The sequence below is a fragment of the Myotis daubentonii genome, chromosome 17 (assembly GCF_963259705.1).
Source record: "Myotis daubentonii chromosome 17, mMyoDau2.1, whole genome shotgun sequence".
In the NCBI taxonomy this organism is placed as follows: domain Eukaryota; kingdom Metazoa; phylum Chordata; class Mammalia; order Chiroptera; family Vespertilionidae; genus Myotis; species Myotis daubentonii.
Window position 1 is genome coordinate 2,928,305 of NC_081856.1, and position 25,781 is coordinate 2,954,085.

Here is a 25,781-nt window from a genome sequence, read left to right on the forward strand (position 1 = left end):
AGGAACAAATGTAATAATCTGAACAATAAAGATTTACTAAAATAAAAAAAAAGAAACATAAAAAAAGACAAAGATATACCTTGTCCACTTGTATAGACATATTTTTGACGTGTCTTTTTCATCTATGATAGCCATTAAAATTAAGTACTGAATCAATTCAACTTAGAACTCAAGCACTCAAAATATTATGCTGCTATTATACCAAGATTAAAATAAGATGACTTCACAAAGAGGAAAATAATTTATATTATTAATAAGCATAATAAAATAGCGCTTTAGTTTAAAATATTTATTTGTGTATAAAATATCAGTACAGTAATACATCTATGTAATCTATATAATAAAAGCCTAAGTGACCATTATGGGGGAATGACCAGAATGACCAGTCACTATGATGAGCACTGACCACCAGGAGCCAGATGCTCAACACAAGAGCTGCTCCCCAGTGGTCAGTGTGCTCCCACAGGGGGAGTGCTGCTCAGCTAGGAGCCAGGCTCACGATTGGCGAGTGCAGCAGCAGTGGCGGGAGCCTCTCCCGCCTCCACGGCAGTGCTAGGGAGCAGCGAGCAGGCGGGTGGTAAGGAGAGAGGGCTCCTGGACTGCAAGAGGGCATAGGCTGGGCTGAGGGACATCCCTCCCAGTGCATGAATTTTGTACACCGGGCCTCTAGTTTATAAATAATTGTGTATAAATGTGTACACAAATTTATTCTCCCTCATGCAGTGGAGTTGTGGGTTCAAGTATTTTCTACTGATCAAGATATGGGACCAAAACATTTGAAAATATTTGGGTTGTAAAGGGGATGGAGAGGGCTTTCTAGAGATAGTAACAGGATACAATTGGAGGAGGACAAAAAGAAGCAATATAAACAATGTTAATATTATAAAATAGAAAAAATGCAAATAACTTAGTGTAGAGACCAACAGTTCTACATATTTCAAAACCTTCTCACAGTATTATATGTGCATTTCGTTCAATCGTTGTTGGACACCTGCTGTGCTCTGCTTGGCCCTGCCAGTGAAAAGCTGATTAAGACGTGGCCTCCTGTCCTGAGGCCCCACTGGGGGAACCAGAGCATGTGTGACCAGGTGAATGAACAGATAATTTCTGTAACATATTTTAAGCTCTATACAAGGGGGTTCTGTGAATAATATAAGAGGGTGTCTGATGGGATAGGCTTAGGTAGGGAAGGCTTCCTGGTGGAGGTGGTCCCCAAACTAAGCTTTCTTGAGAACAGTGTCATTGATACAAAATGCGAATTTGAATACATTAGGAAGTACTCATTACAGTCGTTTCATTTTGTTCAATGAGGCAGAAAAATCCGTAAGATGATTTGTAAAGGTTTCTGTCTTCATAATCTTCATAAAGCACCTTAAAAAGTTTTGATTGCTGAAGGGGTAAACTTCAATTGCCTGGAACATTCCTCAGTCTACACTAGTGCCAAATCAACAATATACTTTCTTTTCCTCTCCCTCATTCTGTCAGCACTTCTTGAGCGCCAACTCCTCAGAGGGACTTTCTAGAAGTTCATGCAGGTCTTGACGAACAAATAAGACTTTGCTAAGAAGAGGGTCAATGGGAAACAAACAAACAAACGGGACATTTGTAATACTTTTCACAATCTATAATAATCTATAATAATAAAAGCATGATATGCTAATTAGACCGGATGTCCTTCCAGACGAAGCTGGGGCTGTGAAGGAAGCCTGGGTCCCAGGTGCCAGAGGGAAGCCGGTGCTGGCAGCTGGGGGAAGGAAGGCCTACTCTTGCATGAATTTTGTGCATCAGGCCTCTAGTAAAGAAATAATATAATAAAAAAGACTTCCAAGAAGGTGATGGAGAGAGAAGGAATAGCAAATGCAAGTACAGGAAGCCTGTGCACCATTTTTAGCCTCTTGTAAACCATTTTTTCTTCACATTCCTGTTTTATCACTCCACACATTTTACTAATTCTGTTAAATCAAGGTTTACCAAGCGTCTGTTTGAAGCATGTGCACTGTCTGACTTGCCTTTGGAGAGAGGACAGATTTAGAACTTGACCCCTGGTGGTCAGGCCCAGCTCTCACACAGGTCCCAGGCTTTAGAACCTTCTTGGTGATTGACTTGGACCGAGTTATTGGTATATGGGTGGTCGTGGGTGGTGACTGGACTTCATGGCTTCCCTGGACCAGATGCCAATCATCACCTCCCTCCCGCTGTCCTCACCTAAGGAATCTCCCCCCTGACCACACCCAGGGCCACTGTGTCTATAGCACAGGATCCTGAGATCCTCACACCCCAGGCGCTTGCCACTGCTGACTACAGAGATAACCCAGAGAACAACCAAAGCCCAGTTGGGCCCATCGGATTCTTTCTGAGGATCTGAGGTGAAGATGTTCTGAACCCTTGGTGGTAAAGTGCCCGCTAGTTGGCAGAGAGGAAGTCCACCCATCAGTGCCCAAAGTGGCAGTTGTCTGAGAGGCATACCTATGGGCTTAGGTGGAGGACATACAGGCACCACGGGATCACCTGCCAGAGACCTAACAGGCCAGGGGGCTGGTCTCTCCAGCAGAGTTTGAGGAACCCCGGAATAGCTATGTAGCTTTCGCACCAAAGTCACTTACTTGTGGAGCAGAGAAGGGCTTTCCAATAGACCATGTGTAAAGGGGTAAAGGGAGTCTCACAGGGTCCCCTGCAGACGCAACCGGGGGCCCCAGAAACACTGACTCATCTGCAGATAAGAAGCTTGCCCTTCTTTTCCTCCGGCAGCAGCATCTCCCTTCCCTGCGCCTCTCCATCTCACCTCCATTCCCTCCTCCTCCTCCTCCTTCTCCTTCAGCACCTCCCTTCCCTGCGCCTCTCCATCTCACCTCCATTCCCTCCTCCTCCTCCTCCTTCTCCTTCAGCACCTCCCTTCCCTGTGCCTCTCCATCTCACCTCCACCCCTCTTCCTCCTCCTCCTCCTGCAGCACCTCCCTTCCCTGCACCTCTCCATCAGCCCTCATCCCTCCTCCTCCTCCTTCAGCACCTCCCTTCCCTGCACCTCTCCATCTCACCTCCATTCCCTCCTCCTCCTCCTCCTGCAGCACCTCCCTTCCCTGCACCTCTTCATCTCACCTCCATTCCCTCCTCCTCCTGCAGCACCTCCCTTCCCTGCGCCTCTCCATCTCACCTCCATTCCCTCCTCCTCCTCCTCCTCCTCCTGCAGCATCTCACTTCCCTGTGCCTCTCCATCTCACCTCCATTCCCTCCCCTTTGCAGCCAGTCTTCTTTCATAAGAGCCTCTGCAGGCTCAGATTAGTTCTAGCTCAGTGACCATCCTGCTGTAAGTCGGCTCTTCTGTCCTGAGTTCCAATCTTGTTCCCCCAGGGGTGCCTATTAAAAGGCAACATTCTGGGTTCCGAGGGACAGAGCTCCTCTCTGCCCCCAGCATGCCAGGAGCTGAGGTGTCTAATTTAGAATCCAACAAGAGTCCAAAGCATGACGTCTTAACCTCGGTAAAATGTCCCAGACAGTACAGTTGCTGGAGCGTCTGCAAGAGCAGGCACATGCTGGTGCGGGCGAGGGAAGAGGGACTCTGCCAGGACATGGTCACTGAGGGGCATGGCCACAGCGCGTGGCAGCCTCGTTACAACTGGCCAGAGGCAGGCAATGTGGGACCGAGCAGCTCACCTTGGTGCAGCAGTGAGTGGCATCGCGCAGGTGGGATGGCAGAGAAAGGAGGTGAGTGAGGCTCAGGTTCAATGGTATTGAATCAGCACGTTAAGGCAACCAAGCAAATAAGCCGGCCATAAATCAGGGCATCGGGCCGGGCAGTTATTTTAGTCCAGGAGCATCTGCTAGAAGTGTCTCGAACTTCAGAGCAGCTGAAGTGCCTGGGCACCAGCCCTGCTCTGGGTCAGGAAGAGCCTCCTGGAGCCAGCGCGGTCTGGGACAGCAGGGTGCCTTCAGGGCTGCTGCCAGGTGGAGATAATGGTGCCTCCATCTCCTGCAGCACCGCAGACTGGGATTTGAATGGCCCATGATTCATTGGGGCTCTGATGGGTCAGACCCCACTGGAGCCAGTCTGGGACCTTGGAGGGGATTTCATGCTCACGCTCTATCGCCCAAGTTTAGTTTCACCGCCTGAAGATCTTATTTATTTGCTTACTGTCTGTCTCCCCAGTGAAAGGTAAATTCCCTCAGAGCAGAGACTTTAATCTGATTTCCCCCCATTGCTGTGTTTTATTAACACCTTGAATAATGCTTGGTACTTAGTATGTTTTCAGTAAATATTTGTTGAATATATAAGCAGAGTCCATGAACTCGGGAACATGGTCATGGGCCACGGCCTGGACAAGTCCAAGTCCTGGAGACCCGGCACCCCTTGATTCACAGGCACAAGCTTTGCCGGAGACAGTGGCAGCCATGGCACCACTGTGAGGGCCTGCACCCCTGGCCAAAGTCCCGGGACTTGGAGGAGGGCAGCCCCGCAGCAGGGTCACCCACACCCAGCTGGCTACACCTTTCCTTTCTTCCTTTTAAAAAAAAGTATATATATATATATATATATATATATATATATATATATATATATATATATATATATAATTGATTTCAGAGAGGAAGGGGGAGGAAGAGAGAGGTAGAAACATCGATGAGAATCCTCAATTGGCTGCTCCTGCACGCCCTCTACTGGGGATCGAACCTGCCACTCGGCATGTTCCCTGACCCGGAATTGAACCATGACCTCTTGATTCATAGGTGGAGGCTCAACCACAAGGGTGGGGCAAGGCTACAGCTTTTCGTCACTTGCTGGCTGCATGATGAAGAGCAATGAGAAGGTCGGTGAGGGAAACGGTCCCATTTACCATCAGATGCCAGAGCTGCTGTAACCCGTGAGGTCTCAGCATCAATCCACGCTCTGCCACAGTATGCATCCCGCGTGTGGGGCCTGAATCCCGCGTGTGGGATCTGTTTCACTTAAGAACTCACCCAGGAGCTATCCAGAAGGAAGATGTGCCAACTACTGAAAAAGACAAGTTCAAATGTATCCAGGTGTCACTGTCTTGGCCACAGTGGTCTCCCTGGGTATGTGCAGTCCACCTACTGCCTGACCACTGCCAAAATGAAGTAGGAGTGGTGGTGGCCCACAGCAAGTCAGGTGTCCCTAAGACCCACACTGAAGAATTTGGAGAGTGGCCGAGGACAGCACGAATTCTTGCCCACCTAGGAAGGCACCTGCTACCCTGTGGAGGGGTGAGCTGTTCCCAAGAGCATAGGATGAAAGTAACAGTGAGAGGCAGTGGTCACATGCACATCCCGGGCCAGCTAGCAGCTGCACTGGAAAGCCTGCTAGGACCAGCTCTGTGGCGGAGCGTGTTTCTTGTGAACCTTCAGGGATTTCCTTCTCTTGAGTGATACGAGGCTCCACAAATTGTATCCTGTTGGAAAGAGCCTATTCCTTCTGGAGTCTTATAAATTTACTAAAGGCCTGGTGCACAAAATTTGTGCACTGGGGTGGGGGGGTGTCCCTTAGCCCAGCCTGCACCCTACCCTCTCCAACCTGGGACCCCTCTCCAATCTGGGACCCCTCGGGGGATGTCCCACAGGGATCCGGCCTAAACTGCAGTTAGACATCCCTCTCACAATCCAGGACTGCTGGCTCCCAACTACTCGCCTGCCTGATTGCCCCTAACCGCTTCTGCCTGTAGCCTGATCACCCCCCTAACCACTCCCCTGCCAGCCTAATGACACCTAACTTTCCCTGCTGGCCTGATCGCCCCCAATTGCCCTCCCCTTCCGGCTCAATTGCCCCCAACTGCCTTCCCCTGCTGGCCTGGTCACCCACAACTGCCATCCCCTGCTGGCCATCTTGTGGTTGTGGGCACCGCCATCTTTGAGGGCATGGCAGTCAATTAGCATATTCCCTCCTTATTGGCTGTGGGCACCACCATCTTTGCAACAGCATGAGGGTCAGTTAGCATATTCCCTCTTTATTAGATAGGATTTTTACTGTGACAAAACATATTTATTGAAAAGAACATTAAAATAAAATAAAATAATATGTTTGTTTAAACATTCCTTGAAAACTTACCTGGGTGTCATCAGCTGTCACTGGCCTTCCCCCATCCAAACCGAAATTCTGTCAGCTCTGATTCTGCAAATGCAGATTTAAAGTGGGACTGTGCCCCCTGGACAGAGGACGATGTATCTACTTGCTTCTGTGGAACAAGTCCTCAGCCATGACTGTTTCCTCTTTGCCAGCCTGCCTCTGTGATGCCGCCCAGTGCCTGCCCGCCGCCCAGTGCTCACGGGAACTAACATCCCTCAGGGAAGGGGAAGTGAGCACAGTTCAGGAAATGGCTGAATTTTCTCCAGCAGGGGAGCAGTTAGGCATCGATCAGACTGGCAGGCAGAAGAGCGGTTAGGGGCAATCAGGCAGGCGAGCGGTTGAGAGCCAGCAGTCCCGGATTGTGAGAGGGATGTCTAACTGCTGGTTTAGGCCCGATCCCTGTGGGAATGTGCTTTGCTGTTTTGAAAAGCAGCCATGTGGCTCAGTATGTGGAGAGCACAAGTTTACTAATTAACACACAGCCCGCACTGAGTCAGCCTCTGGCTCCCTTTCTCTTCTATCCTTAGAAACCAGTTTGAATGAGTGCAGACTTGGCACAACACTCCTGGGCATGCTGTGTGGTGCCATTTCTTAGCGTGAGCACCATCATGCTCACCACGCGTGTTTCTTGGACGGGTCGTCAGAGTGGAAACAGCATCCTCTGAACAACAGTGAGCTGGGGAGACACTAGGGGGATGCGTCCACTTTTGTGATGACTTTGCACACAGTGTCCTTCAAAAGCAAGAAGTCGGAGTGAATTTTATTAAGATGCAGATGACACCATCAGCTTTACAATCCAGCAGTGATCTTTGCTTAAGGCAGTGGTTCCCAACCTTGGCTGCACATTAGAATCACCTGGGAATCTTTTTAAAATCCTGATTTCTGCGCCTCATCCTCTGGAAATTCTGTTTCTTTGTTATGGGGTGGGGCCACAACATTAGTAACAAAGAAACAGAATTTCTAGAGGATGAGGCCCAGAAATCAGGATTTTAAAAAGGTTCCCAGGTGATTCTAATGTGCAGCCAAGGTTGAGAGCCACTGGCTTAAGGTTAAGTCCATCACCAGGCACTTACTGAGCACCTGTGATAGAAAATGATCTGAGAGGCAATCGATGTGCTACAAGGCAACGTAAGTTCTAGGTGTGCAAGATCTCTTTGGTAAGATCGGCTGTTTGTTCGTTTTTTAAAAAGCAGGCAAACTATTAAACAGGGCTCAGAGGAAGGAAAGATGACTTTTCATAAGTGCTCGCTCAGGGGTTGGGAGGGCAGACAGGGTTTAGGGACAGGCTTTGGAGGTGAGGTAACAGGAAATTGTAGTGGGGCTTTTAGGTGATTCTGGGAAACGTGTTATCAATGACTGAAACTCAGAAGATTGTAGTGTGAGTTGGGAAGGTTATTTTGTGATTGAAGATCCTTTAAAAATTGTCATGTCATGAACGTTTCTCATCTTTTCTCTCTGGATATGTAATTCCTTGCTGTGACGTTTCAGTGCTGTTTACTCACTGCACTCGGCAGCTCGGAACTACCGCTTCATTCGGCCTCAGCCTCTGACGCTGTGGGCCAGACACTGGAGCAGCACTGAGCAGTCACGCGGGTCGGGCACACCTGGAGCTTCAGATGCAGGGACGCCCAGGCCCAGACTGCCCTGGAGGCTGGGAGCAGAATCAACAGAGACTCGCTCATACTGTGGCCGGCTGGCTGGCGGCTGAGGCTGGCTTGGCTGGAACTTGAGCTGGAATTGTTGGTCAGGACACTTGTCAAGGCTTCTCCCTATGGCAAGCATGGCAAACTCACGGCTTGTGGGCCGCATGTGGCCCACAACAAATATTTTTGTGGCCCAGTTAATATAATGGTATGTAAGAAACATTTTAATAAAAAGTTCATAACTTAATTTTTACGATATCCTGTTATACATAATCTTTATATATAAAAGCCTAATATGCAAAGTGTCCCCTCGGGAGTTCGACCAACCGGCAGTTCGACTGCTCACTATGATGTGTGCTGATCACCAGGGGGTGGCGAGGAACAAAGGGAGGCCCCAGCCAGCAGCCAGCAGCCGCTAGGGACCCTACCCATGCACGAATTTTGTGCACCAGGCCTCTAGTTATTAATAATGAACTACAACGTTCGTTGATGACTGATTACTATAATTGTGTTGCATTCATTTCCCTTATGTGCCTTACGTTCAGGCGCACCATTTCTCTCCACTAACACTAGCAGCGAATATTTTAGCGGCCGATGGCCACGTCATTAGTCTTGGGCTGACTTGTTTGGTGTGCGCAACAGGAAATATTTTGCTTTCAGAGAACAAGAAAAATAGGCTTAATAATTTGTGCAGTTATTCAGTTTTTGGTAAGTTAATGTTCAAGAAAAAATATTTTTATTAAAATGTTCTATTATTTTATGTGAACGATGACTCATTTATTTCAGCCCTTTGTATTCAGCATGTCTCTATTGAAATAAACCTACGTTTCTATGAAAATCGAAGTTTTTGTCTTTTTGTGGCCACATACACTTACATCTTGTTCATACGGCCCATGTTAGCCTTGAGTTTGACATGCTTGCCCCGTGGCCTGGGTTTCCTCACATCCCAACAGCCCTGCTTCCAGGCTCTTCTCACAACACCCTGACATCGCCCTGATGCCCTTGAACTCTGACCATCACTCTGACGAATCTTTCCGCACTAATTAGTGTGTACACTCCGTGAGCCTGTCCTGCACGCGTGGCCAGCCCTCCTGGCCTCGTCCTTGTCCCTGGTTTTTCTTCATGGCATGCACTATTTTCTCCTTCCATCTCCTTTACCTGAGCCCCTCTTTTTCAGCCACTTGGGTGTTGATGGCCTCAGGGCTTTCCTTCTTTTTTCCCTGTAAGCCTTTTAAAACTTCAACTCTCTTCTTCCTAGACCAGGGGTGGGCAAACTTTTTGACTCGAGGGCCACAATGAGTTCTTAAACTGGACCGGAGGGCCGGAACAAAAGCATGGATGGAGTGTTTGTGTGAACTAATATAAATTCAAAGTAAAAATCATTACATAAAAGGGTACGGTCTTTTATTTTTTTAGTTTTATTCATTTCAAACGGGCCAGATCCGGCCCGCGGGCCGTAGTTTGCCCACGGCTGTCCTAGACCCCTTTCCTGACACGTTGGTTTCCTGTATTTACCACCATTACAGATTAGTCTTAACTTAAAACTGTATGTGAAACCCAGGTTCGTATTCCCAACTGCCAAGATACGTTCGCCGAGTCCTGCAGGCACCTCTAACTCCACGTGTCAAAACCGGAACCCACCAGCCTCTGCCTGCGCCCCAAACCTGTGCATTGTCTCCAATTCTGTCTCAGGGACCCATCCCGACACCCTGTGAAACCCAGAGTTCACTGCCAGCCCCTCTCCTGTCTGCATGCTCCCGCAGAGCAATAAACCCGTGTTTCCTCTTCTCCTGCGTAGCTCTGGAATCTGTTGGTTTCTTCCTATGCCGACTGTCGAAGGCCAGGCTTGTGGTATTTACCAACAGCTTCCTAACTGCTCTCCTCACTTTAACTTCTCCAACTATCCTGGCTGCAGAGTGAGCTTTCTGTACACAACTCTGACCGCAGCCCTCGCCCTCCGCAGGGTCAAACACTTAAATGCCTCCTCTTCGTGGAGTGGGATCAATGCTGTCGTCAAGTCTAGCTAGCAAGGGTCTCCATGCTCAGGAGTGCTCTTGGATGTGATGTGCTTATGAGTGGATTCATTGAGGCCGGAAGAGGACGTGGTAAGCTATGCAAGAAGGCGATTACATCCTGATCTTATTGCCATAGACTGATTGCACAGTGGCCTCAGTTTCCCCACTCTTCCCCGTATCCACACCCTTTACAGTTTGAGGCATGAGAGTCGATATCTCTACTTCTTGAGTCGGGGCTGGCCTGTGGTGGGCTTTGGCCAGTAGGATGGCAGAAGTGACCATATGTAAATTCTGAGTCTGGGTCCCAAGAGGACATACAGGGGTCTCTGAGACTGTCTCTTGGATCTTTGTCGCTGCCTGAGAACAAATGTAGGCTAGCTCGCTGGGGGACCAAAGATGTCTTTTCAGCTGGGGTCATCCTGAGCCCGCCAGCCCCACACCTGCCTGCAGGTGACTGCAGACAGTGTGAGCAAGCCCAGCCCTGATCAGCCAGGCCCGCCCAGGGCAGCAGAGCCGTGGGACTCACCCATGGTTCTGAGACATAAACACTAGGGTTGTTTTGGCCACTAAGGTGTGGGCTGGTTTGTTAGGCATAATTATGTGGTAATAGCAACTTTTCGTTCCTGCAATGCTTGGCATCACCATGCACTTGACCTTTACCAACATTTGATCTCAAACACGTGACTTTTCAACCTCCCACTTGCCTTAGGTTAATAAAGCCCCACTATATGGGTCTCTGATCCAAGGCCTCTAAACCACAGTTACACTACTTCGTTCTTACCCATCCGTCCCCTCCCATATCCTCTCAGGGACATGCTTAGATTTTATGACCCACCATTAAAACATCCCCTGAGTCCAAACTTATCCATCCCCTTCTCTCCCTATGGTAACTGCCTGGCAAAACCACAGCCCAAGCCCAACCCGGCTATTCCTGTTCTCTTTGTCTGTGACTGAATGGCAGAAGATGGCAGAAGAAAGTCACACAACTGCCTGACTTCACCTCAGTTCAGAACACACGTGGCCCGAGGGACCCGGAGTCAGCATCCCCCTGCACTGCTGTGGGTGGCTGCTCCCTCTCCTCTCGGGTAACTATCATATGCCTACTCTGCTGCCCCTCAACTAGTGACCTTCCTCAGGCTTCACTGAGGAAACACATCCTCACTTCTGCTCTATGGATTCTAAGTCCCTTCTGCATTTTCTTCTTTCCTGGGTCACGATGGAGAAACGGCGCTCTCCCACCGAAGGCCACCGGTGAGCAGAGCCTCACATGTCCTTTCTGACTCAAAGGCTTTGCCCTTCAGTATGCCCTCTCTCTCCTGCGTTATCATTCTCTCTGTCTACGCTGCTGGCCTCAGCAGGGTACTAATACAGGCACGCCTCCAGTAACAACATCTCAGTCAAGGACAGACCGCATGGACAACGGAGGTCCCTTAGGTTACAATGCTGCTAATGACATCATAGGTTTGTATGGTGCACCATGACCTTTGCTGGCTCCTTTTTCTCTGTCTTATCTCTAAAGGCTGGAATTTTCTACAATCTAATCTGGAAATGTAACCTCTTAGCTACCTACATGCTCTCCCCTAGGTGACCTCAACTCCTTACACTGACCATGATTCATTTCTCTATATTTCCCCTCTAATATCCAGTTTTATGCATCCCAGTCCCTTTTTAACATCTTTACTTGAGTACCTCATGTTCATCCCAAACACAAGTGCAGGACTGAACTGCTCTCATCCTTATTAGGGTCTTTCTTAGTGTTCCTTATTTCAATACCTGCTTCAAAGTCTAGTAGGAAAAGTAGAGGAAAACTACTTTTATGCAACACTCTTAGTGTGTTAATAGAGTTAGGCACATGCTATTCTATATATTTAAAGAGATGTTATTTATGGAACTAAATGCAATGGGACCTAGAATTCAATAAATGTGAGCAGCAGTGAGTTATGTCAGTTCTGAACAGAACCACGAAGAGTCATTCTATGAGTCCACTCTTACACTTTTCCCTCTACCGCCGCTGCCCTGTCCCAGACAAGGGCAGCGTGTGAGTGCGTGTCCTGGAGTGAAGATGACCTGGTGCAGAGTCAATGCTGAACTGCAGAGAGCATGTGTTGTGAGCAAGAAGTGAGCCTGTTGTGTAAAGCCAGTGCTGGCTGTGTGAAATGATTGTACTTCTCCCAATTCTGCATGAGGCGATACCACCTTAGTAGCTTAGAACTGGCCGAGGCGGGGTGTTTACAGCCGGTGGTAGATATGAATGGGCCCAAACAGAAAGACATTGCAGTAAGCCCTCCATTACGGTAAGAGCAGGACTTTATGCGGGTTAAGAACTGTGAAGGGTCTGAGATTTTGAGCAGAGTCAGCAGAGACAACTGACTTTATTACACACAGACAAAAGGCAGCACAGGCTTCATGCTCGCCCCCAAGGCCACAGAGGGAGTGGAGTGGCCCAGGTAACGGCTGCACATCCATGAATTTGTGCTGCTGCTAGAACTTCAAGCTTAGAGCCCCCGAGTCTTTCTTAATGCGCCGTGAGCAGAATTCCACAATGTCTGCCCTGGAGAAAGTCGTTATCTTCATTATACAGTGAGCAAACCTGCCTTCTCAGAGGCCCCCTCTCTACCTTCCAAAGCTGTTTCCATACAAACACCCTTGGAGAGCAGTGCAGAGCATCAGTGCTCTGCTCACAGTGAAGAAATTCGAGCGACCCCTATAGGGTCGTCTCCCCAAATGGACATAGCCCTGGAGCAGCCCCAACCGCGACAGGAAAGCTCCCTGGCTCCCGCTTCACCATCTCCCCAGAGTCTCTCCTGAACACCGGTAGAGGGCTTTCCTCCCCCTCTTTTCTTAGGTTTCTGTGTCCTGGATCTTGGCACTTAGCCCACTATGGAACTTGATGAAATAAGAACGGAGGAGTGAACAGTGACGGTGTAAATGGAGTGGGAGCTGAGGGTCTGCAGTCCGTCCTCCTCGAGAGCCGTCCCAGGCCTTGACCCTAGCCCTTAGCCTTGGACGAGTCACAGAAGATGACGCGTGTGCAGGGGAAGCAGACACATTCTTCATTCCTGGGATTTCGGTGCTTGTCCTGGGCTTCCACCCTCAGAATCGATGTGGAGGTGGAGGACTCCGCCTAGAATGAGAGATATCGCTTATCTTTAAGTTCCCAAAGGAAAGTTAACGTCTCTAAGAGATTCCCTGACCGCATGCCTGACGACCAGCTAGAACCGTGCTGAGCAGTGGGGCAGGTATTGGGGGACCATCCTTCTCTCACCTCCACCCCACATCCCCCCACACCCCCTCTCACCTGAAGACAAGATGAGATCAAGGGGGGAGGTTGAAAGTTTGTACCAACTGAGATTCAATTCTGAATTGACTTCTCTTAAAGTGCCAGAAACCCCTTTGGGTAAGTTTATATGTCCCCTCAGTTAGTGGACAGAAGTATGAACTTATTTGTGTTCAGCTCCAGAGAAACGAGGGCGGCTTTGGAGCCGGCGCAGAGCCTTCTGCGAGTTTAGCACACCGACCCAGGATGCTTTCAACTGGCGTTACCGTGGTTACCAACAGTGTCATGTGCAAACCTTTACGAAGGCACCTGTAAGGCTTGAAACCTGCCAGGGGGGTACCTGCTTAGTTCTTTCCTCCTTTTATGTTCTTTCAGATCTCTCACTCCCGTATTTAGTAACCAATTCTTTCTAAAGTGTTAATTGATAGGTTTGCTGTTCCCAGGAATATTTTCAGTTGCAGAAGACAGCCAAGCACAAAAGCCCTTCAAGACCCAGATGAGGAGCTCTCCCTGTGGTGCTGCCGCCGCCGCTGGAGTTGGCTCTTCTGCTCGCACTGCTGCTGCAGCACAAACGTGACTTCCAACATTTATTTATCTTTGCCTTTTCTTCTCCAAGATGTAACTACAGATCAGACACTAAGGACCTTCACGTTTCGCTGATGTAGTTTTTGGAGGAAAAGGGGGGGCAGTGAAGGGCGTCGGTTTCTTTGTGTGTGTGTGTGTGTGTGTGTGTGTGTGTTCCGGGGGAAATTTTCCATTATGGGTGTTTTACTAAAGTGAATTTTGTTTTGTTTTGTTTGTTTGCTTCGTTCGTCTTTGGCTCTTTTTTTTTTCCTTCCCAATTTCGGATTTATTTAAAGACGAATCGGGCTTTGGGGGAAGAGGAAGAAAAGTCGGATTACAAGAACAACCACCACCAACAACAATAAAAACCACCAGGATATTTTTTTGGAAATTTCTGACGGCTTTAAATTCATGAAGCAATTGTCCCCCTTTGCAATCAGCATTTGGATCTCAGAATGAGCAAGGAAAGACCCAAGAGGAATATCATTCAGAAGAAATACGACGACAGTGATGGGATTCCATGGTCAGAAGAAAGGGTGGTACGTAAAGTCCTTTACTTGTCTCTGAAGGAGTTCAAGAATGCTCAGAAGAGACAGCATTGTGAAGGCATTGCTGGGAGCCTGAAAACAGTAAATGTTTGGCTGTGAAATTGCTGTGAATATGCCTTTTTCTAGTTCCTGTTGGTGTTTGTGCAGGGCTCCTTGGTAATGGCCAGTCTAAGGGATTAGGACCAGCATCAGAACAGTCAGAGAATGAGAAGGATGATGCATCCCAAGTGTCCTCTACTAGCAACGATGTTAGTGCTTCAGATTTTGAAGAAGCGCCGTCGAGGAAAAGGCCCAGGCTGCAAGCACAAAGGAAGTTTGCTCAATCTCAGCCGAATAGTCCCAGCACAACTCCAGTAAAGATAGTGGAGCCATTGCTACCCCCTCCAGCTACTCAAATTCCTGACCTCTCTAAAAGGAAGCCTAAGACAGAAGATTTTCTTACCTTTCTCTGCCTTCGAGGTTCTTCTGCGATGCCCAACAGCATGGTTTATTTCGGAAGCTCTCAGGATGAGGAGGACGTCGAGGAGGAAGATGATGAGACAGAAGACGTCAAGACAGCCACCAACAATGCTTCATCTTCATGCCAGTCAACCCCCAGGAAAGGAAAAACCCACAAGCACGTCCACAATGGGCACGTTTTCAACGGTTCCAGCAGGTCATCACGAGAGAAAGAACCTGTTCAAAAACACAAGAGCAAGGAGGCCACTCCCGGCAAGGAGAAGCACAGTGATCACCGGGCCGACAGCCGGAGGGAGCAGGCTCCAGCCAACCAACCCCCCACGGCCCCCGCCTCAGGCTCCTCGGCCAAGGGGCCCACTGCTAACCACCACCACCCCCCTCTGCATCGGTCGGCTCAGGCCTTACGGAATCAGGTTTCGAAGGTAAATGGAGTCACTCGAATGTCATCTCTGGGTACAAGTGCAACCAGTGCCAAAAAGATGCGCGAAGTCAGACCTTCACCGTCCAAAACTGTGAAGTACACTGCAACCGTGACTAAGGGGACTGTCACTTACACCAAAGCCGAGAGAGAACTGGTCAAGGAAGCCAAACCCAATCGCCACACGCCCAGTTCAGCTGTCAGCCACGCAATCTCAGGGAAAACTGAAAGCAGCAATGCAAAAACCCGCCAACAGGTGCTGTCCCCCGGGGGTGTCCAAGTCCGCCGGGCCTGCCGTCAACGGCCTCAAGGTCAGTGGCCGGTTGAACCCAAAGTCATGCACTAAGGAGGTGGGGGGCGGCAGCTGCGGGAGGGGCTGCGGAATTCCAAGAGGAGACTGGAAGAGGCACACCAGGCCGAGAAGCTGCAGTCGCCCCCTAAGAAGATGAAAGGGGCTGCCGGCTCTGCCGAAGCCCCTGGCAGGAAGGCAGCGGCGGCTCAGCCCCGGCTCAGGCCCCAGCGGAGAAAGCTCTGCTGAATGGACACGTGAAGAAGGAGGTGCCCGAGCGGAGCTTGGAGAGGAACCGGCCGAAGCGGGCTGCAGCCGGGAGGAGCACGCTGGGCAGACAAGCGCATGGCAAGGCGGACGGCGCCTCCTGTGAAAATCGTTCTACCTCGCAATCGGAGCCCTTGCACAAGCCGCAGGAGGCGGCGGCCAAGCCCGAGAAGGGGTCCGGCCGGGTTGGGTGGGCGGCCATGGACAAGATCCCCGTGCTCAGGCCGTCAGCCAAGGAGTTCCACGACCCACTCGTCTACATCGAGTCGGTGCGCGCTCAGGTGGAGAAGTATGGCATGTGCAGGGTCATCCCCCCTCCGGACTGGCGGCCCGAGTGCAAGCTCAACGACGAGATGCGGTTCGTCACGCAGATTCAGCACATCCACAAGCTGGGCCGGCGCTGGGGCCCCAACGTGCAGCGGCTGGCCTGCATCAAGAAGCACCTCAGATCTCAGGGCATCACCATGGACGAGCTCCCGCTCACAGGAGGCTGCGAGCTTGACCTGGCCTGCTTTTTCCGGCTTATTAACGAGATGGGTGGCATGTAGCAAGTGACTGATCTCAAAAAATGGAACAAACTCGCAGACATGCTGCGCATCCCCAAGACTGCCCAGGACCGGCTGGCCAAGCTCCAGGCCTACTGCCAGTACTTGCTGTCCTACGACTCCCTGTCCCCCGAGGAGCACCGCCGGCTGGAGAAGGAGGCGCTGATGGAGAAGGAGATCCTGGAGAAGCGGAAGGGGCCCTGGAGGGCCACACGGAGCAGGACTACAACAAGTTCCACCCCCTGCCCCGCTTTGAGCCCAAGAACGGGCTCATTCATCAATGGCGTGGCCCACAGGAACGGCTTTCGGAGCAAGCTCAAGGAGGTGGGCCAGGCCCAGCTCAAGACAGGCCGGCGGCGACTCTTTGCTCAGGAAAAGGAAGTGGTGAAAGAAGAGGGAGAGGACAAAAGCGTCCTCAGTGACTTCCACAAGTGTATATATAAGGGAAGGTCTGTTTCTTTAACAACCTTTTATCGAACAGCAAGAAACATCATGAACATGTGCGTCAGCAAGGAGCCTGCGCCAGCTGAAATTGAGCGAGAGTACTGGAGGCTCTGGAGGAGAAGGACTGCCATGTGGCGGTGCACTGCGGCAAGGTGGACACCAACACGCACGGCAGCGGGTTCCCGGTGGGGAAGTCAGAACCGTTTTCAAGGCATGGATGGAACCTCACCGTCCTCCCCAATAACACAGGGTCCATCCTGCGCCACCTCGGTACTGTGCCCGGAGTGACAATTCCCTGGCTAAATATTGGCATGGTCTTTTCTACCTCATGCTGGTCTCAAGACCAAAACCACCTTCCCTACATCGACTACTTACACACTGGTGCTGACTGCATTTGGTATTGCATTCCTGCTGAGGAGGAGAGCAAGCTCGAGGACGTGGTGCACACCCTGCTGCAAGCCAACGGCACCCCAGGGCTGCAGATGCTGGAGAGCAATGTCATGATCTCCCCGGAGGTGCTGTGCAAAGAGGGCATCAAGGTGCACAGGACCGTGCAGCAGAGCGGCCAGTTCGTCGTCTGCTTCCCAGGATCCTTTGTGTCTAAAGTGTGCTGCGGCTACAGCGTCTCCCAGACCGTGCACTTTGCCACCACCCAGTGGACAAGCATGGGCTTCGAGACGGCCAAGGAAATGAAGCGCCGCCATATAGCGAAGCCATTTTCCATGGAGAAGTTACTCTACCAGATTGCACAGGCGGAAGCAAAAAAGGAGAACGGCCCCACTCTCAGTACCATCTCGGCCCTTCTGGACGAGCTCAGGGATACGGAGCGGTGGCAGCGCAGGCACCTGTTCGAGGCCGGCCTGCACTCCTCCGCCCGCTACGGCAGCCACGACAGCACAGCAGCAGCGCTGTGGTGGATGGGAAGAAAAAGCCTCGAAAGTGGCTGCAGTTGGAGACCTCAGAGAGGAGGTGTCAGATCTGCCAACATCTGTGCTGCCTGTCCATGGTGGTTCAGGAGAACGAGAACGTGGTCTTCTGCCTGGAGTGTGCCCTGCGCCACGTGGAGAAGCAGAAGTCCCGCCGAGGGCTGAAGCTGATGTACCGCTACGACGAGGAACCGATCATCAGCCTGGTCAAGCAGATCGGAGGCGAGGTCTCTGGTGAGAACGGCAGCATGGAGAACTGTCTCAGTAAACCGACACCAAAAAGGGGGCCCCGCCAGAGAGCAACGGTGGACGCGCCACCCTCCCGGCGGGCGTCCTCCAGCTCCTCCCGGAGCGCAGCGCGCTCGTCCTGAAGCTGCCCACACCGCGGCTGATTGAGATCTATTTTTGTAATTATTATATTCTAGTTTGGAGTACTTGCTGTAGGATACAAGCTGTCTTTGCACTAGCTCTAAAGAAGATTTTCTTCTGGTTTTAGAGAACTAATTTTGTTTTAGCATTAAACTCTTGAACTTTTTTTTTGTACTTAGAATACCTAGATACTGCAGTCAGATTTTTGAAACTGCCGTATACTCACTGTTTTAAACCCTTGAGGGGCTGTATTAACTTGTATCACCCCTGTGGCTGACAAAAGCCTTTTTGTTTGATTTTTTTTTTTTGTAACTGTTGGGGAAAAAAGGACTTTTTAAACCCATTTTTGAAGAGGGTGAAGTTTGGAGAACAAATTTTAAAACTTTCAGTCATGTGAGATTTTTCTAGAGAGAAAGGGGGTAGGACACACACACACACACACACACACACACACACACACGAAACTTGAAAAGAAATGGCTTTACTTTGGCTGTCTTTTCTTCAGTCATGTGCAAGATGAGCTTGTAACTTTTAAAATCGGAGAACCCCATTTTGTTTCTCTGGGCGGTTGTGGCAGCTGAAGGCGGACATTGTTTCCTAACCATAGACAAAATGAGGAGATTTGAGTGACGAGGTTCTCCTTACCAGCACATCACTATGCATCTAAGGAAAAAAGAAGAGAGAGGAGAAAAAGACTGCCTGTCTCGGAGGGGTCCCGTGCGGAAACCTGTGCCTGATTTCATTAGGAAATCCATTCTGTTATTTTTTGGTGCTGTTGGCTACTTTATCAAAAAACCCTTCAATGGCACCCTTAAGGGAAGAAAAAGAGAAAAAAGGGATTGAAGCCGTAAGTGCTTCTTTGTCATAGGCGTGCAATCTTTCTGACATTCCATCTCATCTCACTGCTTGTTTCACACCTCACAAGTTGGCATTAATCTTCTTGTTAAATTTGTTTCGTTTAGGATCATACTTAGAGCCACTAGGAGGTCTGCAGTTCTTTTTGAATGTGAAAATGCATTTGTGCTCATCTTGTCTATTTTTCTCTTCATGTTGTAACAAAAAGAAAAGAAAAAGAATCCCATCCTGCCGGGAGCCGGTCCATCCTTGCTGTTTCAAGGGACCTGGCATATATGGCATACTGTTCTTAATATGTTTGCTCACCTTCTTGGCGCTGTGTTTTAACCAAGGTCACCTCTCCGAGAAAGGTTGAATCCCCAGGTAGGGATTTTCCCCTGAAGTTAGGGAGGGAATAAAACCCCTCAACTAAGTGCCAGGCGGGTAATTAATCACTTTAACTATGAACAATCATGCTTAAGCTACATAATCTTTACTCCCTGGAATGGAGATAAGAAACGCCCTAACCTTTGTAATAGAGATTGATAGGATTGAATCAACTGGTATAAATACAGATGTAACAAGACAGCAAGAGACAGAACTCAGAAGAGAACCAAGAGAGACAGAACTCAGAACACAGAACCTACAAAGAACGTTCTCTAGAGACAGAAGAACTTCGCTGGAGAGAACATGGCAAAAGATCCTGGACAGAAACTGGCCTCAGAACCTAGAGACAGAACCTAGTGAGAGAACATGGCAAAAGATCCTGGACTGAACCTGACTACAGAAATTGACAAGAGAACCTGACTAGAATCTGACTACTGAACCTGGCTAGAGGAACCTGGCTATGATGATCACCCGAAGGCTGCCTCCGTGTCATTCCTTCTTCGCCGACTCCGTCCACACCTTTGGGGACCCCTGGACCTGCTGGGGTTGGACCCCGGCACCATCCTTGTGTACATATGCCTGTAAATTGTTTTAAATACTTGAGCCTTTTTCTCAGTGGGCGTGGGGAGGGGGGTGAGAAGACAAGATGAAGAAAAGCCTTACATTTCAGTTTCTTCATCAGTTGGATTGGATGCTTACAGGGTTTTTCTTGTAACATTTATAAGTGCTGCTTACATCACTGAACAACAACACAAAAATAATAATGGAGTAGCTGTTGCCCTTCTCCAGTTGTGTGTACAGTATGTGTGGAATAAAGAAGGGAAACTGTTTTCACAAGCTGTTCTTTGTTTCATAATTGGATTCATTGATCCCGTAGCTACCCATACTGCACTGAGCTTGCCAGTGGGACTGTCAGGAACGTCCTGTGATCCACTTTGTTGGTTGTTGTTGCAGAGATTGAACTGTTTTGGAATATTTAACAGTTACATAAACGGAGTCAAGTGTTTTCCAATGTGGTTGTCCGGTTTTTATGGCCTTGCTGTGTACTTTCCCTCTTTTTGACAGTAAACTTCTGCCTATGGCTTACAGTTTGACATTTAATTTATTAGCGCTGCTCTGCACTCCTCCCTTGGGAAGGAAGACTTCATGTTGTTTATTGACAGTTTTTTGTTTACTTTTCAGGTTTGTACTACAAGGTTTAATAATAAAAACAAAGTTTTTTTGACAAAAAAAAAAAAAAAGACCCAGATGAAATACACTCTAATTACGGGGTGCAAAATCCGAGACCAGCTGTGAAGATATTTGGGGTGGAGGTGAGGGCTTGCCTCTCTCAAATTATAAGTCCGAAGCATCTGCCGACTTAATTTTTTCCCAAGCTGCACAGTTTAGTGCCAGATTCTCAGAGCGCGAAATCAAAAGAGAGTGTAATAGCGGATATGCATGCATCTCCTGGCAGACTTTAAGGAGGATTATTTTGGCCAAGTTTTCAAATTCTCTCTCTTTTTTGGTGTTGATCTTTTCCCATTGTGACTAACAATAGACACAAAGATCTCACTTGTATGTTTTACTAGTATGATTGGTGTGTTTCTGTCCTGAGATTCATTTGATAAGACACACGCCAATGCTAATGTTGGCTGCACAGGGAACCCTATACACGATTCATTCTACTATGCTGGTCAGCAGAATGCTCAGCCTACGCCACCACCCCTAGGCACACTACTCAGTCCATCTGGTTAAATGTCAACTTTTAGACCATAACTCTAAAAATATAACCTGCAATATCTCTGAAAATCATTCTTAGCTAAGAATTAATATTAGCTCAGTTTTCCCCATTAACTCATCTGTTGTTTCTTATATCTTTTTTTAAAATATATTTTATTGATTTTTACAGAGAGGAAGGGAGAGGGATAGAGAGTTAGAAACATCGATGAGAGAGAAACATCAATCAGCTGCCTCCTGCACACCCCTTACTGGGGATGTGCCCGCAACCAAGGTACATGCCCTTAACCGGAATCGAACCTGGGACCTTTCAGTCTGCAAGCCGATGCTCTATCTACTGAGCCAAACCAGTTAGGGCATGGTTCCTGTATCTTTACAGGAAGATATATAAACACATAGCTGAATATTTAGGGGTAGCATTTAAAAATGTTTTTATTGTATTGGCCAGAAAGATTTAATTTCTGCTAAACTTTGATCTCAATGATCAAGCCTCCACAGATACATTTAATAAATGTTTTTCTCCTTTCTCTAGAGCAGTGGTTCTCAACCTTCCTAATGCCACTACCCTTTAATACAGTTCCTCATGTTGTGGTGACCCACAACCATGAAATTATTTTCGTTGCTACTTCATAACTGTAATTTTGCTACTGTTATGAATCATAATGTAAGTATCTGATATGCAGGATGTATTTTCATTGTTACAAATTGAACATAATTAAAGCATAGTGATTAATCACAAAAACAATATGTAATTATATATGTGTTTTCCGATGGTCTTAGGCGACCCCTGTGAAAGGGTCGTTCAACCCTCAAAGCGGTCGCGACCCACAGGTTGAAAACCGCTGCTCTAGAGGAATTTTTATGATAATGAACTTGAATGTGCTTTAATTTTATTCCATTTAGTTTGAAATAATCACTGAATATTTAAAATTACCATTGTACACTTTCCTCTCTGAAGTGCCTATAAATAGATTTTCTAAATTCTACATAAAACAAACCTTGGTAAACCATCGGTGTAAAAGTTGTATACACCTTTTTTGTTTTGTAAAGAGTGAGATCATATATCTACATTTACAGTGTCTAGATAGGATATGGTAGGCAACAGGTTCATTTTAAAAGCTGCACATAATTTATACTTAAAAGCACTTTCTTTTTGCTCTGATTTATCAGTGTGGCCAGTTTTCTTTACTCTGTACACTACTAAGGCTGTCATGCCCGCGAAGGAATGCCGTCCGACAGAGGCGGGAGTGTGCAGAACTGCATCTTTCCAAGTCTAGATAATAATTGTTTTGACTCAACGTATGCATTTGTCCATGGATTTCACAAATCTTTTATAACAACTAGAGCATGATCATTACACAGATTGTAAATAAGGACTCCCAGGGAACATATTCTTCCAGAAAAGTAAAAAATAATTAGAGCCCAGCTGGAGTGGCTCAGTGGTTGAACATTGACCCATGAACCAAGAGGTCATTGGTTCAGTTCCCAGTCAGGGCACATGCCAGGGTTGCAGGTGCAATCCCCAGTAGGGGGCATGCAGGAGGCAGCCAATCCGTGATGTTTCTCTCTCATCGATGTTTCTATCTCTCTATCCCTCTTCCTTTTCCCTCTCTCTCTATCAAAATCAATAAAAACCTTAAAAAAAAGGAAATGGTGTCAGCAGAAATAGAAAATCTGTCTTGGAGGGAAGTAAAATGTCTTTGAACCATGAATTGTGTTTTAAAATATGACCTGATAGAAAATGTGTTCAGTGACTTTGAGTCTTCAGCTTCCGTGTGTACAGACCCCGAGCGCTCCTGCTTGTCCTGGGGGCCATGGTGATGTTGAGTGGCGTGAGGTTTGGAGCCAGCGTTTTGAAATGTGTATGCCCTGGAGGACCAACGGGAAGAGATTTAATTGCTGTACTGTCCGAAATGGGGCTAGCCGCATTTCCAGCGAGGCCCATATTTGTTGTGTACATTATTGCGCTCATGTGTGCACCCCACTTAGGAGATAAAATGTAACAGACACCCTGACTCTGGGGTGAAGCCCTGAGCGGCACTTTAATGATGGGCTTGTCGACATGTGATCAACAGCAGAGGTGTGTCTCCCCGTTCCAAACAGCCCCAGGAGCAGATCTGGGTTCTCCACGTTTTTCTTTTTTTAAATAGTCTTCAGTCATTTATTTCCAGTATATATTGTACTTAAACTTTTTTTCACATCATATTGGAACACATAGCATAAATCCAAAGACTGTACCTAGAAGGACAATAGACCTTTTTTTTATCATAAACTGAATAATTCCAGTCTTTGTGTCATCTGTATCTAATTGATGCCCGTGCCATATGACTAATATTCGCATTTTTATGTACGCTCATTTCCATTGGTGTCTATGAAATAATGAAACAAAGACAAGAAAACAGCTGTATTCAAACTTAAAAAACACAACTTTTTCTTTAACACAATCTTATCTGGACTCTCCAAATGGAACTGCTACGAGAAGCCCTGGGGTGAGGCCAAGAGAGCTGACAGGTCTGCGGAGCAGCCACATCTTTATCTCCGTGGGGGTGGCACCACTCGTCAGCCAGCAGTTTGGTCTTTCCTGACTGAACTGTGGTGTTGGTGCGCTTATTTGAGCGTTTTATTACAGTCGTTTCTAATCTGTGTTCCCAGATACCCTGGCCTAGAGCGATGGTTCTCAAAGCCCAGCAGGGCCAGCCCATTTGGAAGGCTTATGTAAACAGATTGCTGGCTCCACTCCCCTCCAGCCCCCATATTTCTGATTCAGTGAGGACAGAGAATTTTCATTTCCACATTTTTCAATTAAATTTGTGGCCCTAGCTGGTTTTGCTCAGTGGATAGAGCATCGGCCTGCGGACTGAGGGTCCCAGGCTCGATTCCGGCCAAGGTCACATGCCCGGGTTGTGGGCTCCATCCCCAGTAGGGTGTGTGTGGGAGGTGTCCAATTAATGATTCACATCATTGATGTTTCTATCTCTCCCTCTCCCTTCCAATCTGAAATCAATAAAAGTATATTTTTAAAAAATGGTGGTGAGGGGTCCCTGGTGTGGCTGACGCTGGCGCCCGCAGGCAGGAACTCACAGGCAAAGACTCAGACAGTAAAGGAGTGTGATTAGACACTGAACTTGTTAGTTAGCATGCTCTGCTCGCACTCAGCAGGAGTTCACCCAGCTAACACAGCAGTCAGCCTACTGGGAAGGGGAGGGACATTATTCTAAGGGCCTGGGCTGGAGGATGGGTGAGAACTGAAGGGGCTGGGACACACCACAGCGGGCTCATGGCAGGCCCTGTCTGGCCAGGGTGCGAGGGGCCCAGCGGGATGCAGGCTACTCATCTTCAGGGTCTCTGATCCTCTGGTCAAGGTGGTTTGGTTCAGCTTGTTCATGGGAAGGTGGGGCCCTGGCTACCGTCCTCTGCATCACTGGTTCTTGGGCTTTTGATCTCAAGGACTCTACACTCTGAGTGATTTCTGAGGACTCCCAAGGGCTTGCACTAATGTCCCTTTACCCTTACGCATTATGTGCTAAAAGTGAGACATTAAACATCCATTTATTTTAAAATATCAATAAAAGACTTATCATATGTTAACATAGATGGTATACTGTTATGAAAAGTAACTATTTTTCAAAAACAAAAAATAGTGCGAGGAGAACAAGAGGCGTTGTTGCACATCCACGCCGGCTTGGCAGCAGAGAGATGAACTCGCATGTGCGTCTGCGCTTGGTCCTTTGCAGACTGTTTCAGGGGAAGTCCCGGAAGGACATTTGGTTTCCGACATCGACAGAGAACAGAGGAGTAGCTGAGAGCCTCTGTCACAGTTGTGCTAGGCTGTGTCTTAGAGGCAACAATCTGAAAGTGTGAAGAAAGTGTGAGTGACGGGCGCCCAGTGGAGGCCTCCGGGGCCAGGGCGGTGGTGGCAGGGACCTTCTCCTCACCCAGGAAGCTGTGGGAAGGCCCTTCCCCAACGGCAACTTCTCCCCCATTGCTGGGGATGGCGGGACAGCCAGGGGAACGGAGAGTCTTGCACGGGCTGAGGTGAAATTCTGGATTTACTTTCTTTAAAGGCAGAAGGGTCTGGATAGAACGCAGTCAGGTTCGGGTCCTCCCTGAGCAGGGCCAGCGCCCCTCTGGTCTGGTTATGATCTAATCTGACCCTAACTCTGTGTCTGCAGCCAGGGAGGCGGGCGGGCCCCAGGGAGACAGGGGTCCTCTGGACCTCCCCTTGGGCTTCCCGTAGGAGGAAGTGGGTGAATTCCCTGCCCAGAGGGTGGGGGGCCTGGGGTTCCAGCATCCACCCCACTGCCCCATCCCAATCCGAGTCCTGCTCCTTCCCCATCAGAACCCACTTCCCTCAAGGGCTTGTCAGCCAGGATGTAGCTTTTTCCGCAGGTTCCAAGCCAACGGAGTGTCTACAGGCAGCGAGGGTCCTCATGGGTCACAGAGTCCTCGGCCACGCTTTGCTTTACGCTGTTTGGGGAAAACCTGAAAAGGTGTTTTCTCGGCAACCCATCGGGGCGCTCAGCAGCCCCTTCCACTCTGCGTTTCTCAAACGCCCAGCGCTGGTGGCAGCTTCCGTGGGACCTTACAGGTCTTCACAGTGGCCCGGGCAACTGCACAGGCACAGCCACAGTCACAGCCACAGCCACAACCACAGGCACAGGCACAGGCACAGGCAGAGCCACAGCCACAGGCACAGCCACAGCCACAGCCACAGGCACAGCCACAGGCACAGGCACAGGCACAGCCACAGCCACAGGCACAGCCACAGGCACAGCCACAGCCACAGGCACAGCCACAGGCACAGCCACAGCCACAGGCACAGCCACAGCCACAGCCACAGGCACAGCCACAGCCACAGCCACAGCCACAGCCACAGGCACAGGCACAGGCACAGGCACAGCCACAGGCACAGCCACAGCCACAGCCACAACCACAGGCACAGGCACAGCCACAGGCACAGGCACAGGCACAACAGGCACAGCCACAGGCACAGGCACAGGCACA

General features: G+C 48.9%; 1 pseudogene; it reads left to right on the top strand.

Annotated features, from left to right (window-relative positions):
- Nucleotides 1-14,272: 14,272 nt before the first annotated feature.
- On the top strand, nucleotides 14,273-18,911 carry LOC132219613 (protein Jumonji-like; annotated as a pseudogene).
- Nucleotides 18,912-25,781: the final 6,870 nt, after the last annotated feature.